Source organism: Protomyctophum bolini (genome assembly GCF_963924005.1).
Source record: "Protomyctophum bolini genome assembly, chromosome: 10".
Lineage (NCBI taxonomy): Eukaryota > Metazoa > Chordata > Actinopteri > Myctophiformes > Myctophidae > Protomyctophum > Protomyctophum bolini.
In genome coordinates, this window is record NC_137871.1 from 38,025,866 (window position 1) to 38,042,959 (window position 17,094).

At 41.8% G+C, this 17,094-nt stretch overlaps 1 protein-coding gene across 1 annotated transcript in view; it reads right to left on the reverse strand.

Annotated features, from left to right (window-relative positions):
- Window positions 1–16,065, reverse strand: part of LOC308323033 (uncharacterized protein) — a 75,507-nt gene extending 59,442 nt beyond the window's left edge. The window contains exon 1 of the mRNA XM_080774622.1: window positions 15,959–16,065. The gene's annotated coding sequence lies outside the window, so the exon portion shown is untranslated. The remainder of the gene's footprint in view (window positions 1–15,958) is intronic.
- Between the last annotated feature and the right edge of the window lie 1,029 nt (window positions 16,066–17,094).

Below are 17,094 nucleotides of genomic sequence, written 5' to 3' on the forward strand. Positions count from 1 at the left end.
GAATACAGAAAAAGCCAATACTTTCTTATCAGCATTATTTTGTTGATAAGACTTGAGTCAGGCAGCAACAAAAAACAACAACTCAAAGAGTCGCTTTTAATCACGCGAGAGCACATACAGATAACGACCATATATGGCTTCATTTCCCCCTCTCTCTCCCTGCATGGCATGGCAGCAATGTGTGTCCTCTGGAAGTGATGCCTCCGGCCAGGGGCGGGTTGGGGGACTTCTTTGTGCCATTTGAGAGCACACTAAGTTTTCGTTAACGACGGGGGTAAGGGGCGAAAAAGAACACACAAGCTCATTAAGTGGGTTATGGCATTGGGAAGTTGTTTCTAAATCACCCAAGGACATTGCTCCTCTCTTTTTCCCCGTTGTTAGAAAGCTCCGGCAGCGGTAGAATTGAATTTAATGAGCAGCCCGTTTTCATTTTGACCCCCCCTTATTTGGTAAAAATCCAATATGGTTCCATATAGCCTACCAAAATGCATTGTTTGTTTGTCAATGTCTGCTGAGTCTCACCGGAAGGAGACATGCACTCGCTTGAAGACAGCAGCATGATGCATGAGGCTGCCTATAGTGGACCGGCTAACGCCAATGTAATGATACAGCTACTGTACCATCATAATGACAGTATTATGCCTGTGGTGGAAGTTGGCACATGCTCAGAAAAGTTACATTCAACGTATTTATCTTGTGAGACTCATTTGATGGTTTATTATAACACAGCCAATAGTTTCTTTGTGCCACAAAGCCTTTGAGACAAGCTTCTTTTCATCGTATTGTCTCTGTGCAAAGTTATATCTCAACTATATCTTCCCTTCTGTTTTTGAGGATGAACATTAGAGGAGCAAGTTTGGGCCCTAATTAAAACTTTCTTTTTGCTGCACTTTTGTGAATACAGGTGGAGAGCTGTTCTGCACTAGGTTAATTGTGTTGTGTGGTGTGTTGTATTTAATTACTCTAGAGTCAAACTGAAGAGTGTGACAAAGGCGGATCGATTTAGAATAGACCTACATATTAAAACCATCACACCTGAGTTGAGAGACAAAGCTTGCTTTTTGACACATCTTTAATGCTTTGTTTAATCTGGGTGGCACTTCCCGCGTGAAGTTTGTCTTTAAAATATTCACAAACTGTACTGAAGGTACACACAAAGCCTTTAAGTTAAAACTTTTAAATTGCATACTCCCAATGGCATGTCAGCAAAACTAAACTGAAAGAAAACTGTCTTATTATTATTAGTGTATGTAATGTTTGGTTGGTTAGAAAAATCATGCTGATTATTATCATAATCATTGTTATGCTGATTGAAATGTGTATCTGTCTATCTGTCTGCGTATATCTGAGAAAGAGATCAGCCGGAAAATCGGAGCGGCAGGGGCTGCTATTGCAGTTGCTGTACCGCAAAGCTCTCCGTCTACCAAGCAATGTTCGTTCCTACTCTCACCTATGGTCATGCATGAAGTGTGGGTCATGACTGAAAGAATACGTTTGTGAATACAAGCGGCCGAAATGAGTTTTCTCGGGTGGCTGGCATCTCCCTTAGAGATAAGGTGAGAAGATCAGTATGCACGTGACCTGCCGTCTTACATTTCATCCAAATTCGACTTGGTCCAAAACGGCCTTAACATCAGGTCAAATGCTTGGCTGCGGTGTGTAGTACGAGCATTCAAATCCGAGGGAGGTAAAAAATGTCTGGCCTTCTTTGGCCCTTGGTCGTGGAACGATCTACAGTCCAGACTAAAAGTGGCTTTGAAAGTTCCCATGAGAAGTTTCAAAAGGATCATCTTTGATGTACAGACCAACACCTGCAAATGCTTGGATATGTACTAGCCTATGTTCATGCCTATATATTTATTATATCGGTTCAGATCGTGTAGATCGTGTATATTGTGTATTGCCCTGCTACTAAAAAGTAGGACTGGAGACTTGTATTTATTCATAGGTACTTATATTATGGATGTTGTATTTGCTGGTCCAAAATGTAACATTGACGATGTGGTATTGAAGTGTAATTTTACCTCTTGGCCAGTTCCCACTTGTAAAAGAGACTCACGCAGTCTCAATGTGTTTTTACTGGTTAAATAAAAACACACACACACACACACACACACACACACACACACACACACACACACACGCATGCATGCACGCACGCACGCACGCACGCACGCACGCACGCACGCACGCACGCACGCACGCACACACTTTCCCCACTCATGAATTATATATATCTGGTTTGAATTATTAATGCAGATTTTTTGCACACAATCTGCAGGGCCTATTATCAAGATCCAGGATGGATTCCATTTCGTTTTGGACAGATTAGATGGATCCAGACATCTGCTCCCATTGAAATGCCTTATAAATGGATGGGTTAAAGTGATTAGAAAATATAATATTTCGTTGCCTTTGATTGGCGACGGAACAAAAGGTTGTATCCTCGCACTTTTCCATATGAATGAGAAGGCTGTGAGGTTTTGTTTTTCTTTTTAACGGTGGACTGGACCATGGGCGAAATGTCAAGTCTCCTGACGGCTAATCTCTGAGGGGCTTCCAACAGCCCAATGCTGCTGCCTTAGGAAGGAGCCGGTGGGAGAAGGCTCTAGTCTGGATAGAATATTACACCACCGCCATCTATTTGCGAAAAGGTCGAGATTCAGGCAACCTGGTGGTATGAACGTTCAAGCATCCACTTATCTTGCTGAAAGCTCACAAACTAGGTAATCCTCTCATTTGACACCAATAGCAGACACTCATTACGTACGCGACTTGCACAGTGATGAGATGTGGTGTGAGAACGGAATTTTGTGTCAAGATGAGTTTTTCCCATTTGCTACAGAAATATGAATCTTGCATGGTGGCATGGCGTCTTTCAGCAGTGCAACACACCACCCACTTGGCCTTTCTTTAACCACTTTCAACCTGGTGTCCCTTTTGGGCATGTAATTATAGGTCAATCAATAATTCCTCCAAATTCGAACAATAAAAAAGCACTGTTACTGTAGAGCTTTAAAATGAATTGACAGATAAGGGACAACTCCAGACTATACTATATCGGACCCTGATGCTGGATAGGAATGTGTGGGGGGCCGGTGATGCAGGAGTTCCGAGTCGATGTTGGCTAGTTCACGTCACATCGCATGAGAATGCCAAATTATTACATATTATTGTAGAATTGACAGTACACACATGCGCACTTGCATGCACACGCGCACTTGCACGCACGCACGCACACACACACACACACACACACACACACAGACACAGACACACACAAAAGTTTGGACACAAAGCGAAAACATATATAAAACTGCAAACCGAAAATGAACCGATGAAATGGCAGCATCTCCCAAGAGGCAACTGTGTAGTATAGTCACTAGTGAGACTACTAAAGTTGCAAAGCTAAAATCACAACTCCTCTCAGGGAGATTTATGGCCCAACTCTTCAGCTCTGTTCAGGGCACTCCATCACTCTCGCTGTGAGACATGACTCATATAAGCTTCACACTGCCACACATTCTGTATTAGAATTTAGACCACTTCATTTGTGACTTCCCACGCATTGTAGTTAGGAATTAGATTTTATTTTCTTCGCTATCCCTCTGAGACAAACATTAGGACCCACTGTTCAGCAGATCAATCAGAGTGCTGGGAACAGATTAGGAGACCTCTGAGTAAGCAGAGGTTTAGAGTCAAGTACACTATGAATTATTGTATGTTTGCAGGGATCAGACCCGTGACATTCCGATTACTGTACATGACAATCACTTTAACTGCAAGGCTGTCCTGCCACCCCACTAATAAAAAATGACTATATGACAATATTCTCTGTACGTTTTCCCCTCTGACTGTGAAGCAATTGCACCATATTTACCTCCACGTGGGTGTTTAAACAGTCATTACGTTTTGTAATTATGCAAAAATGTAAATATGTTTTTCATGGTATCTCATGCAGATCTTTGTTGATCGTTAAAAGGCTATTAGAAAGCAGATATGGTTTATTGCACAGGGTGTACGTACGGTGAAAGTATGAACAAACATTCAAGAAATTCATTAAAAAGATCCTTGCAAAGTATGCATAATAAATCCAAACACGCTATCAAGCTCACATTTAATTTATAAAAACATAAACTTCAGTTATCAAGAGGATATTAAAACGTCCCGTCTGAAAGCATTTGCTTCATGTGACTCTGCAGACCATTCTTCACACCCTATCTAAAACCAGCGTCATCCCATTTGAAGCAAAACTGCACATACAGTATATGTGGGGATTCACGGCTCTCCTACCATAACTTCTCTCCTGACTGTATTTTTCCCCCATTTTCTATCTCTCCATTAAATCCTAATGGTTTTGACAGGTTTATTTTCGCTCCTGTAGATAAAATCATTATTGTCATATTCCTCTGACACTGCTGTCAGTGGCCCCTCCATGCTGGATTATTTGTGACGGCTGCTTAAACTGTCGGGTTTGGGGGATTGATGGTCAGACTGCCTGCACTGTTACACCTTGCCTCTATGGTCCTTGTCACTCTGTGTGTGTGTGTGTGTGTGTGCGCGCGCGTGCGCGTGCGCGTGCGCGTGTGTGTGTGTGTGTGTGTGTGTGTGTGTGTGTATGTGTATATGCGCGTGTGTGTGTGCGCGTGTGTGCGTGCGCGTGTGTGTGTGTGTGTGTGTCACAAGTCACCCTTCCCATAGCTAATATAAATTATTTTGCAATCCATTCTCACAGTAAACGAAGTCAAACACATGAAGGGCAACATGTTAACATGACAAATTCTAATCAAACATGGTGGGAATGTACCAGCATGCGACTATACCCAACATTTGTGTGTATAAATCCATTGGATTTGGATGACTGAACAAAGCTGTAGACATCCACTTACACTGTAGATTACTTGGATTGAGGGTATTATCGCCCCCTTTCAAATCGTTGCTGTCCGATGGAAACCTCATTATGTCAAAAACCTAATAAAACAATTGCAAAAAATAACAGATCTACAAGTTTAAAACGTGTCACATTGGGACTCGTTTTGAGCGCGTAGATTAGCTATTTTTGCTCCTTTTGTGTGACAATGTAGAAAGACGAGGCAGGGCAATCATTTACGAAAAAATAGATCAAATAGGTCAAAATATGGAGATATTTGGAATGCATTCCAATGAATATACTGTACTGTAAGTCATATTATGCTGGTCGCTAGGTGGATGTGTGCTGGGGACAGGCATGGTGCTGGGTTGGGCCTGATGTACTGCCATGTCCTTTATATGTAATAAAATGCTGTATGCATACTGTAGTGTACATAGTTTAATTTACATTATTTTACCTTTTATTTTATTTTATTTCACTTTCATGCAGTCCACTGTCATGGAATATTTTCCTGATAAACAAATAAAAAACAAACAAAGTAAAATAAATGGAGATCAGAGATTTCTGCCCGACAGCAAAGAAATTAAATGAAAATTGGATGTTGACTTTCTCTCTGGATTAATGACTGCTGTTACACTAAGAAGAGCAAACGTTATGGAGTTGAGCAGGGCTTGTAGCTGCATAGTGTAATTAAAACCCCATAATTGTATACTACACTTTAGAATAAACATGATAAACTTTGACAGTGCAGTGAGTACACTGATTACCAATGTTTGCGATTTATTTAATTGTGCATTTGCTTGTTTTACACAACTGTGTGTCTATGTGTGCTTGCTTGTGTGTGTAGGTGTGATTGTGCATATGTGCGTATTGCGTGTGTGCATATTGCGCGCGCGTGCGTGTGTGTGTGTGTGTGTGTGTGTGTGTGTGTGTACGTGTGCATTTGTGCGTGCGCACGTGCATATGTGCACTTGAAAGAGAGACACTGAGAACTCCCAATGGTTGCAGCAGTGTAGTAACTCCCCAGCCCTGTACCACCCATTCACTGCCCTTTGACGAACCATACTAAAAGTTTAACAAGCTGAGTGGGAAATATCAAGGAGCATTGTCTACTCTAAGCGTATTCTCATTAAGTGTATGGGAGATAATTTCTTTGTTCCTCACACCAGAGACAGTAAAGGGGAATTACACCCTGGTGCTCCTTCCCTTCCGGGTGCTTTTACAGATCTGGGCTTCTTCAGGACTGCGAGCCAGATTATTAATCAGATTCATAAATAAAACATAGCAGGGAGCCGTGCTGCAGCTGGGGCCACTATTTCCTCGATAGCCATAGATGGTGAAAGAAGGGGATGGGGGTTGGTGGAGTGTACTGTAGACTGTAGAGGGTGTGTCAGTAGCCTTGTAAGGCATAGAAAATAACAGAAACCTCTGTGGATTTGTCTAAACCATGCTTACCTGAGGAAGGCATAGTGCATGCTTACAGTATACCCACGCAAGCCACACAATATCACCATAACATCTGACCTTGTTAAACACTCATTAACAAGCACTCTGTGCTCACAGGAGGCATGGAGTGGAAGGATGGTGCCTCATTCAGCAAATATGAAAATGTGTGTGTAGTTAATCTCTGGGCATTTGGGCCTAATTTGGAGTGTATCTAAGCTACCTGCATGCTGCTAACCCATTACCTGAGATAATAAGGAGGGCAAATGTACCTGTCACAGATGCATATTCAGCACTGCAGCAAGGAACAACAAAAAGCAGTACTGTAATGACAGTAGCTGTAGTATAGCGACTTGCTTTTCTCTGAAATCTATTTTGCTAATGGCATGCCCCAAACAAAAGTGACAGCTAAGGTAACTTTGACTTTTAGGATTCATTATGGTGCTGGTCAAACAAGCTGGAATAAATGAGTAAGTATTAGAAGGCCAAACAAATGTGCTCTCTCAATGAGTGCCAATTTATGTAAATATTAAGTGCCCGTTTCCCTTCACCTTGATAACCTCAACATTAATCCTTGCAATTTGCCATGCTTTCACTCATCTATTAAACGATTTAATTATAATTAAATCGTGGCCCGTTGGCAGAGGCATAGGATCTTCAAACATTAAGGGGCTTAGCCCAGACCAGAAATCTTTAGATTTTTGCTTGATAATTAATTACACATACATTTTGAGTAGTAACACTGACATTGTGGCTCTATCAAAAGGTTTGAGTGAGGTGCATAGGCTGGCTTTCACAATGTGAAATCAAAATCAATAGCAAAATGAGTGCAATCTGAGTTCTTGTTCATTTTGTATGCATCAATAATAAATCCCTGAAGAAAAAATAAGAGCATCCTTAAAGTTGATGAAGCGATCGTAATGCTATATTGTAAATTGCAAAGCTTTGAAACTTTGCTGGCCTGATCATTTTATCCAGATGCAGCTTGGATTTGATTTCCTGATCTGATTGATATCAGAGTGATCCCAAAGTTTTGAAATTGTGGGTCCTGATTGAAATGATGATCTTGCAACAAGTACAAGTCTAACAGTATGTGGATTACTTTTGATAATGTTGCTTTATTTAAACCCCAGCAAAGCTGTGCAATGCTGAGATCCACATTAATGGCCAATTTGAATACTGTACTTTTTTTATACATCAAACTTTCAAGGATTTTCCAATCCAGACCCAAGGGAGCCCAGCTCATATTATTTGTGATGGTATTGTTTCAACATGTCTAATCTTTCCTTTTTGTATCAGCAACCACTAGTTTTCGAGATCAAAGAGATGCAGCTCAGCTGTGCTGCACTTTGATAAATTACAATCAAAGATCCTTAATTTACCAATCCCATGCCTTGCCACTGGAAAGACATTTGTGGAAGTCCACTTTGTGGAAGTGGACTGATGATCGCGGCCACTTAGGAGACCATTTAATGGTCTCCTAAATTGGCCCGGCCATTCCACATTTCCATTTAAATTTAAATTAAAACGTACAGCCTGTGAGGCTGCGCATGTGCGACACGTATTTTTCGAACGCACCTCTGGACTACTGAGGTGCGAAATTTGGAGTCTTTCCCATTTCCACATCAAAAGTCAACAGGCAAAGTAGGAAACAGACTGCGGCAACAGCAACCTGAGAGCGTAAACGCACCCAGAACGTCCTTTAACACAGAGAGTCATTCCTCTGGGAAGCCTTGAATCCCTTTCTGAATCCCTTGTCTGTTAATGAGTCCACTGTCTTGTTTTGCTCACGTTACTTCCGTCTGGCTGGAACCACCCGGCCTCATTTGCAGAACATCATGCTCGCACCTTTCTCAAACACCACTAATGAAAATGGGAACACAAACCCCTTCCCCAATCCCCATCTTCCCCATGCTGTGCATGACACCGAGACATCAGCACGGAGCCCAGAGCTCAGGTGTAGCCCGCAGACACTCGATTCTTCACGCATGCACGGGTTTGTAAAGCATACATGATGATGTTACATGGTTAACATGGATGCATCTGTGTCACGTCTGAGCCAAGATGATCGCTCCTCCTGGACACGTAATAGTCACATAAGAGTCTGGAATTAATGACCGGCAATAATTGTTTGAGGATGCTCAGGTATGTAAAACCACGCAAGTGGAACTAATAGTTGGCGATACCATGCGGTATGGTTGTTAACATGTACAAATGGTCATACATCTAAGATCTAACCCCATAAACTGCCAAGATCTGAAGATATTGAAACACGCTTACCATTGGAGGATGTCATTATGAATGTGCCTACCAATCTGAATGTCCCTCCACTGCTCAAAGGGGGAAACAGAATCATTAAAACACTCCCGTGTTTGCTTGGTTCTTTCCCTCTCCGTGGGTCTCTGTACATTTTGTCTAACTGCCACTCTCTTGCCCCTTTTTTCCTCTCTTGTTTAATTTCTTCTGTAAGCACATGAAGATTAATTGGGCCCTTCTTTCAACTTTCCTGGGTCTTTTCCTTTATTCTGTCTGTCTCTCCTTCTCCCTCCCGCTCTCCTCTCTTTCTCTCAGGAATGCCTCTCATCATCTTTTCATTAGTGCTACCTCTGCCCTTATACATTATTCAGCTGGAGAGTCTCTGAACAGAGCTTGTCCTTTATTAGATTGTCGCCAGAGTGCATTCCACAAACTCATTAAAAAACTATTAAAGCCAGATGATTCTACTGATAAAGCCTATGCATCTTACAGTCTGCTTTGGTGCCATATCTCTGACTGCTACAGCAAGCAGGCATGCTTGCTACTGTAGCTATCGCGTCTGTGTGTAGGGCTATCTTATGGATGTTCACAGCATGGTTTGTGGGCGTTATGAAAAGAGAGAGAGAGAGAGAGAGAGAGAGAGAAAGAAAGAGAGAGCCTTTGCACCCAGAGCCCTCCCTTCAGCTCTTCATGGGTCCCAGCTGTGGCTTTCTCCCAGTGCGAGTGTCGCCTCCAGGATTCCTTTTCTGGCAAAGCTGCAGGATGTGAAAGCAATAAAGCGGCAGGCCTGCACTAGGCGGAACTGCAAATACATCAAGGGTTCATTCTCTGCCTCTTGCCATTAGTCATGCATGGCATCCACAGAATGTCACACCTGAGCTATGTGCCTCTCTCTGCCTAAGATCTATGGGCTGAGTATTTCATATTTGAAGTTATTTACCTCATCGTTTGTTTTCATTTTTTACTGATGTGGGTCATTTGACAGTTTGGAGTAGTTTCAAATCTCCTCCAAACAAACAGCCATACGTTATGGAGGTAGGGGTGGGGGGGGGGGGGGGGGGGTTCGGCACACATACTGATGGAGCTTTGTGCATTTCCCTTAAAGGCTGCCATAGGATTTGGAAAGAGGAAATATGTTCACCTACATACTGACTTATAGCCACCGTGTTGCTGATAAATATTTGCTGTGATGGGGCTGTACTCAGTTGCGTGTTAGTATCTCTTCATCTCTTCACAGGCACCCTGTGGCGTTCATCTTCTGCTATTTCGTTCTTTGCTTTCTTAACCGGAGATGTTGATTATATGAATGGATGAAAGACACATCCTAAGGATGCACTGGGACACATCTTCAGTGATGTTCCTGAGATCATTTGACGTTTTGGGTCTTTCGACATCATATAAACCCTCAATAAGGCATTCATCATTTTCTCAGCTCTTCTCATAGAAGGGTATTTCTTATGATTTCTTCAATGTATTTTTGCTTCATTAACCAGTACAGTGGGGAGAGACGAGCAGTGTTTTGGCTATGTTTCCAAGAGAGCCCCTGGATTTAATAACTCACCCACTTTTATATACTAATACTAAGCCAATGCCTGTTGGGAACAATGTTGGAACACCGGAAGGATCGTAAGGATCCCGGTTGCATTTCACCCATTTCATTACTGACTTCAGTGTAATTTGGACGAGGCAGTTCGTTAACCTTTTATGGCTCGCTTCTTGGCCAAAACATATTACAAACCAAAATGACCTTCCCTGGCTGGGCCTAGCTGCCTCATAAAATAAACGAACAACACCAAGGGTGCTTTTGTATACGCCGGCTGTGTGGAACAATAGGTGTCTGTCTCAACTCTAAAACTTCTTTTAAAAGACAGCATTATATCTATGGCCCAGAAAGTTCAATGCTGGTTATTCCCTGGCGGCTATGCTGTCGGCTCCTGCAGTGGAACAGTCTATGTCATCACCCTGTTATCAGTGCACAATCGCACATTAATGAGTCCGTTGTTACGGTTTGACAACCGACATGTGAATGAAGGGACACAATTACCAACATTGACAAACTGATCACATTTTTGGCTGAACATGGATGTTGTGGAGTGGTTTGGTTGTTTTTGTTATTGTTATTGTTGTTACTCTCATGCCAACAGAGTTGGACAGGGGTTACGTTTTTTTTTTTTTGGCTATATTTTCTGGCTTTTCTTGCCTTTATTGATGGTGACTATATGTAGAGAGACAGGAAAGAGGGAGAGAGAGATTCTGAGAGTGCCATACAGCTATTTGAAAATAGCAGATCTACAAGCTCAAGATGTGTCGCATCGTGATGCGTTGTGAGCTTGTACAGTAGATCTCTTGTATAGTTGTCTTTAGCTAAAATAGCTGATCTACAAGTGTAATTTTGTCATTGTATGCATGCTGAACTGTTTCAGGATATCCCCATTTCCACACGCACGCACGCACGCACAGAGGAAGCTACAGTAGGTGACACATTTTTCAAAGTTTTGGACAGGTGGAAAAGTTTCATTGCACAAAATCTCTCAGCAAAGAGGCAGTTCATTTAATTCAAAAAGAATTTCCCGTTTCTCCAGCCGAAGGCAACAAAGGAGTCATCCTGTGAGGCTTCATATCTGCAGCCATCTGGACGTGAGTCCAGCACAAAACAGCTATTCTCAGATACTTAATATTAAACTTTAATTAATCGGCAAACTCTTTGCACTGTGTGCTATGAAACAGTGGCCTTGGCTGCACAGCCTACTTGACAGCAACCTTCTCCAGAAATCTGACAGCGGCGAGAGAGAGCGTGTGCAAAAGAGAGAAAGAGCGACTTGAAGTAGGGGAACTAATTAAATTCCACTCTTGGCTCGCTGTATCTCACAACAAAACCTGAGCAGCTGCTGTGAGGTGAGGGGATAAGGAGACGGTGGAAAGAATTAAACACCACTGTTGTCACTTTGGACCTGCCATGCCGTCAAATTCTACAGCTAATTTCTGCAGGCAGTAAACACTGTACTGTATATCGTAATGTTACTTAAATAAAGCTTCAAAGCTTTTTATCTTCTTTCCCCCCCCCTCTTTTCTTTAGAGGCTCAAATCAAATTGACACAGATAGTTTTTGATGGAAAGCTGGCATTATCTAAACAGAGCTATGTTTTTTTTTTTTTTTTCTCAAACTCGAATACGAAAGTGTAATAGGCCTTGCCTGTAACTTTTAACCTTATTCTATTATTATATCTTATATTGTATTTTAGTGCTATTTCTTCTATCTTCTATATAAATGCACCAAGTCTCTGTACGTCTGTCTGTCCGTGTGTAATCCACGTCACTCGAGAACCGTTCGCCCCACCGACTTCAAATTCGACACACGCGTTCCACACCCCCACAGGGGGTGCAGTGTCGAGTCGGTTGGACCCACGGTTGTCCAGAACCGTCCCAAAAAGGCCTCTGTCCGGTCTCTGGACAGGGCCCCTGCCCAGTGCCCAGGGTCCATATATGGAGCTGGCCTGTTCTTCATCATAACACTCCATATTTGGGCCTGACACATAACTCCATATATACTGTAAGAGAGACACAAACAGAAATCTCCATATGGCATAAGGTACACAGACAGATGGGTGGACCGGGTAGTCTGCATTTCCGGTTGTCCAGAACAAGCACAAAAGCTGGTAACACATGTTTATAACGCATTATGAACACACTTATAAGACATTATAATCTTCTCATAACCATGTATAATTATATTTATAAGCGCTCGTAAATAATCATACACATTATAACCTTTATTATAATGACTTATAATATCAAGTATTATAATACTTCATAACTGCCATGTTTAAAAAGCTGCTGTCATATTTTGACAGCAGCAACTGCCTGTCATAATTTCACCCCCTCCATCTAAGTATTGGACAGTATTAAGATGTTGATATTATTTTTGTATTCATTTAGGGCCCCAAATCACACCTTGGAAATCACAAGTGTCTATTTCAAACACAAAGTGTTTATGATTTATGATTAAGCTTATAAAGTATAATGATTATTTATCAGCGCTTATAAATATAATTATACATGTTTATGAGAAGATTATACTATCTTAAAATGTGTTATAAACGTGGGATGCATAGCAAGTGTTACCCAAAAGCCTCTGCCCGGGCTCTGGACCTTATCACCTTATGATCTGGCCTGTTCTGATATCAAAACACAGGCACCGCTCTAGTTAAAATCCAGTATTACCTGTTGCTAGCACAGCCTTGCAGGAATGCCACATTGAACTGCTTGTATACCTTGGTGAGTGAGTGACAAATAAACTCTCTTGATTCTACTTAACTAAAATCCCTTGAACTGGGTTTTTCTCCACTGTCATCATTGCTTCTCTATAATGATGCGAGGCAGGAGGAGGAAATGCTCAAGGCAACCATTTGGGGCATTGCAGTTACACACAGAATAGTCAAATATTCAAATATTCGACTATAAAAACCACTATTCGACACTATATAACTATACCAGTAAGACGCGCAAACGCAGGAAGCGAACGCAGCTCGTACATATTTGGGTTTTGGACGTATAGCTGCTTTGGGGACTCCTTATATGGTTATGGCTGAGTCATGGTGACGTAATCACTCAGCTCCATATATGGGCACAAAAGCGGGACAGACAGACACACAGACAGACACACAGACATGATCTATGGTTATGGCTGAGTCATGGTGACGTAATCACTCAGCTCCATATATGGGTACAAAAGCGGGACAGACAGACACACAGACACACAGACACACAGACAGACAGACATGATCTGCTAGGTCTCATAGTAAGTGCTCACTGCGTTCGCAATCACTGCGTTCGCAATAACAAATAATTATTAAAATTATTTGTAATGATATTCTTTTGTCACAGAAACGGAAACGGTCGAGAGCGTGACGTCAGGCCATGACGTCACATCACCCTATACAGTATGGCGAGCAGAGCACTAGAGCAGAGTTAGTACATGATTAAGAATATAACCCTATATTATGAGTAAGTATTTGGAAGAATAATAAGGAGGTACCTAGCTAAAACACTAGGGGCTCAAGTTACTAACCATTCACAACTCCCCCCACCCCCCAACACCTAAGGCAAGATACAGATCCAGTCTAAACTATAAGACCTCCTTAAACGGTGCCTCTTATACAGACAGCTCCCTGTGAGTACAGGAAATCTCAGTTACACAGTGGCTTTTCTACAGCAGACATACAGCTGTGATCTCTGGTGTTGGTACAGTAGTTCTCCTAATCTATGGTTGATTGTTAATATATAATATAATGTAATACTCTTGTAATGTCACTCAATGCAGGTGGGTCGCTGAAACTCATGCCAGAGAGATTTTATTTTATTGGACTGCCACGAATTGTCCATTTTGACCTTTTACCTTTAATTAGTCACAGAATATTCATCTTCACTCTGAACTAACATTAAACCAACATAAACTAACATTAAGCAGATAACCAGCTACCATAGAACGTACCACTAAACTGCCACATCATCAAGCCACAATCTAATAACACCTCATTATCATAAAATCATTGAAAATGCAGTTCTTCCCAACAACTGAACAACGTCTTGGCACTATCTAAACAACTGCTTTGATGACTTCCAGTCAGGATTTCTACCACACAACAGCTCTGAGAATGCTCTTGTTAAGTTATTTAATGACATCCACGTAAACAGTGACAGTCTCTGTTGGTCATCGCCACACCAAGTTCATTCACAGCCAGTCCTGTGTCCCTACTCAGAACATCTGGAAATATGAGAGGTCAACTTTGTTTGAATCCTACTTAAAGGACAGGGACTACTGTGAGTCTATAGGTAATTACACAATTTACATTATTACGAAGTTATGAAGTGTTCCCTAAGGCTTCATTCTGGGGCCTCTTCTGTTCAACATGTACACGCTCCCACTGTTTCCGATTATGGAAGGCTACAAAATATGTTATCATAATTATGCAGATGACACACACATTTACATAACTACCGGTATATCACCAGGGGACTATGGTCCAATACAAGCACGTAATGTACACTAGCTGAACAAATTAAAATTTCTTTCATTAAACAAAGACATAAAAGATGCAATTATTCTTTTTAAAGAAAAAATAGACAGAATCTTGGCATAATCATGGACTCGGATGAGAATGTAAACAGCCACATCATGATAATTAGTCACCTTAAGAATACCGGTATTGCAACGATTAAGAACTTATGTCTCAGCAGGATTTGGAAAAAAACATGTCCATGCAGAGAGAGAGAGAGAGAGAGGCACATCTTTACAGAGATTGTCATTGTTAGCCATGTCACAATGGATATTCTTTCAAGAAAATGGATGAAGGCAACAAATTAGGCACTGAGGTGCATGTGAGGCTCGAGGAGATGGAGAAGAAGTCTCCTGTTGCTCTCTAGCGCATGAGCCAGGACCTGCTACCTGCTATCTCATCTACAAGCTCAAAGACCTAAACATGAGCCAGGACCTGCTAACTGCTATCTCATCTACAAGCTCAAAGACCTAAACATGAGCCAGGACCTGCTACCTGCTATCTCATCGACTACAAGCTCAAAGAACTAAACAAAAAAAGTTAAATGGAAGGCATAGGGGACTCCATGCGTAATGTTATTCATGTTTTGTTTAAAGCGAACCTCTATCGCTCTCTATTGCCTTGTTGAAATATATACAAATAAACTTGCCTTGCTTTACAACTGAGTAATGGGATTTGCCCATATAGGATTTCTCAAGCAGCCAATAAGGACCGAGATTAATAAGGTGGTCATGGTAAGATAAGTCATGGGCTTTTGATTGAATAACCAATCGTCATAGTCAACTAATTAATGAGAAAATAGTACCTGATCTCTTGCTACTGCATGAACACAGAGTTGTATGCAGGAAGCATATTGCTGCCATGTCAAGATTTTTTCTAATCAGGTTTTAATGTGATACGTATTAAGTTATAACATGATAAGTATTATGTTATAATGTGAGATATATCATGTGTACTGCACAGTAGTTGTTATGGAGAATGCAACTCAGGTCCAGACAATCAATCAATGAAAAGCCATTGGAATTTATTTTGTCTGGCGCAGAGTCAAAAAACGTTAGTACTGGACTCAAATCAGAATTTAATAGGGCGAAGACGGTTCAGGATTTTAATGTCTTGTCTATATGACAAAATTATGTAGCCTACATTTGCAAGCATTTAACGTTACACTGTCAGGTGCAACATGTAGATATTGTTTGAGCATTTAAACTCAATAGCATCCATTAGGACTACATGACGGCAGACCTTTTGTTTTAATTGACAACTGTGGACAGATTTAGCACAGCATGAGCGCAAATCTAGGCTACTGTAAGTTAACCAGATGTGATAGACTCACCTGCTGCCATGGAACCAAGATCGAAAGAGGGAGTCTCCGTTGCATTTAATCCAAGTCAGTTCTTTTGAAGTTTCCCCGGCCGTAGTGCGCGGAAGGAACATGTCATTCCGACCAGTTCCTTTCACCTCCATCAGGCACCCGGGATGGCCAGGGGGAGGTTCACTGGTGGGTTTCTGAACTGCACACAGCCCTCCTATGAGACACAGACGGGGTAGAAATAAAATGTGGTATTTTATCATGAACATTAGTGAGGAGGACTAGGCTAGTTATATGAAGATAGGTTGAAAAGTGGTGAAATGGTCCTTTAATATCGCGTCATATGACTTTAACAAAAATCGGATTTCCTCCTACAACTGGGGGGCTTTCAAAATAAGAGTGTATTCCATTGTACAGAATTGGAAACGTGTAATGTGATTAGAGTTTTATTTAGAAATCTCCCTACTGGACTAATGGAAAAGAAGATTTTCAGGTTGCAGGTGCCAGGGCTCCATTGGCTCCAGGGGTGCCGTGTCATTAGTCTGACGTCTGGCACATTATTCCGATGGCGCGTTGGCCCGACTCGCCGCATTACTAACCCTGTCCCACAGAAAGCCACACAGTTGGAGTAATGGGATGTCGGAATTATAGGGCTCCAGGGCCGGGGACTAGACCCTGTACACGTGCACAAGCTATAATCTGTCCCTCTGAGTGATCATAACTAAATATGCGCAATGCAACTGGCGGGTTTAAATGTTAACCACTTAATCTACCAGAGCCAGGGCTCAATATTATAGGTCTGCCCCCACTCCCCCCAACCTCCCTCTAAATGAGATCTCTTCACCGAAAAGAACAGCTTCAAGTTTCTGGAGATCCACATCACAGAGGACCTCTCCGTGATGATATTGTTATAAGTTTATTAGAACCCAAGATTAGAACACATTTCAACATCACTTTGAGCAACATCTGGCTGCTTAAAAGAGTTCAGTAAGTGTGAAATGAACTGTGAACAGAAGAGTTCTCACACATCTCACGCTGTGGCTCCAACACCCGGGGACCATTCTCCAGCAGAGGCGCACGCACGTGCGTATGTGTGCGTATACGTTCACATGCGTGCGAGAAGGAGAGAGACAGAGAAAGACAAAAATAAAGTGATAAAG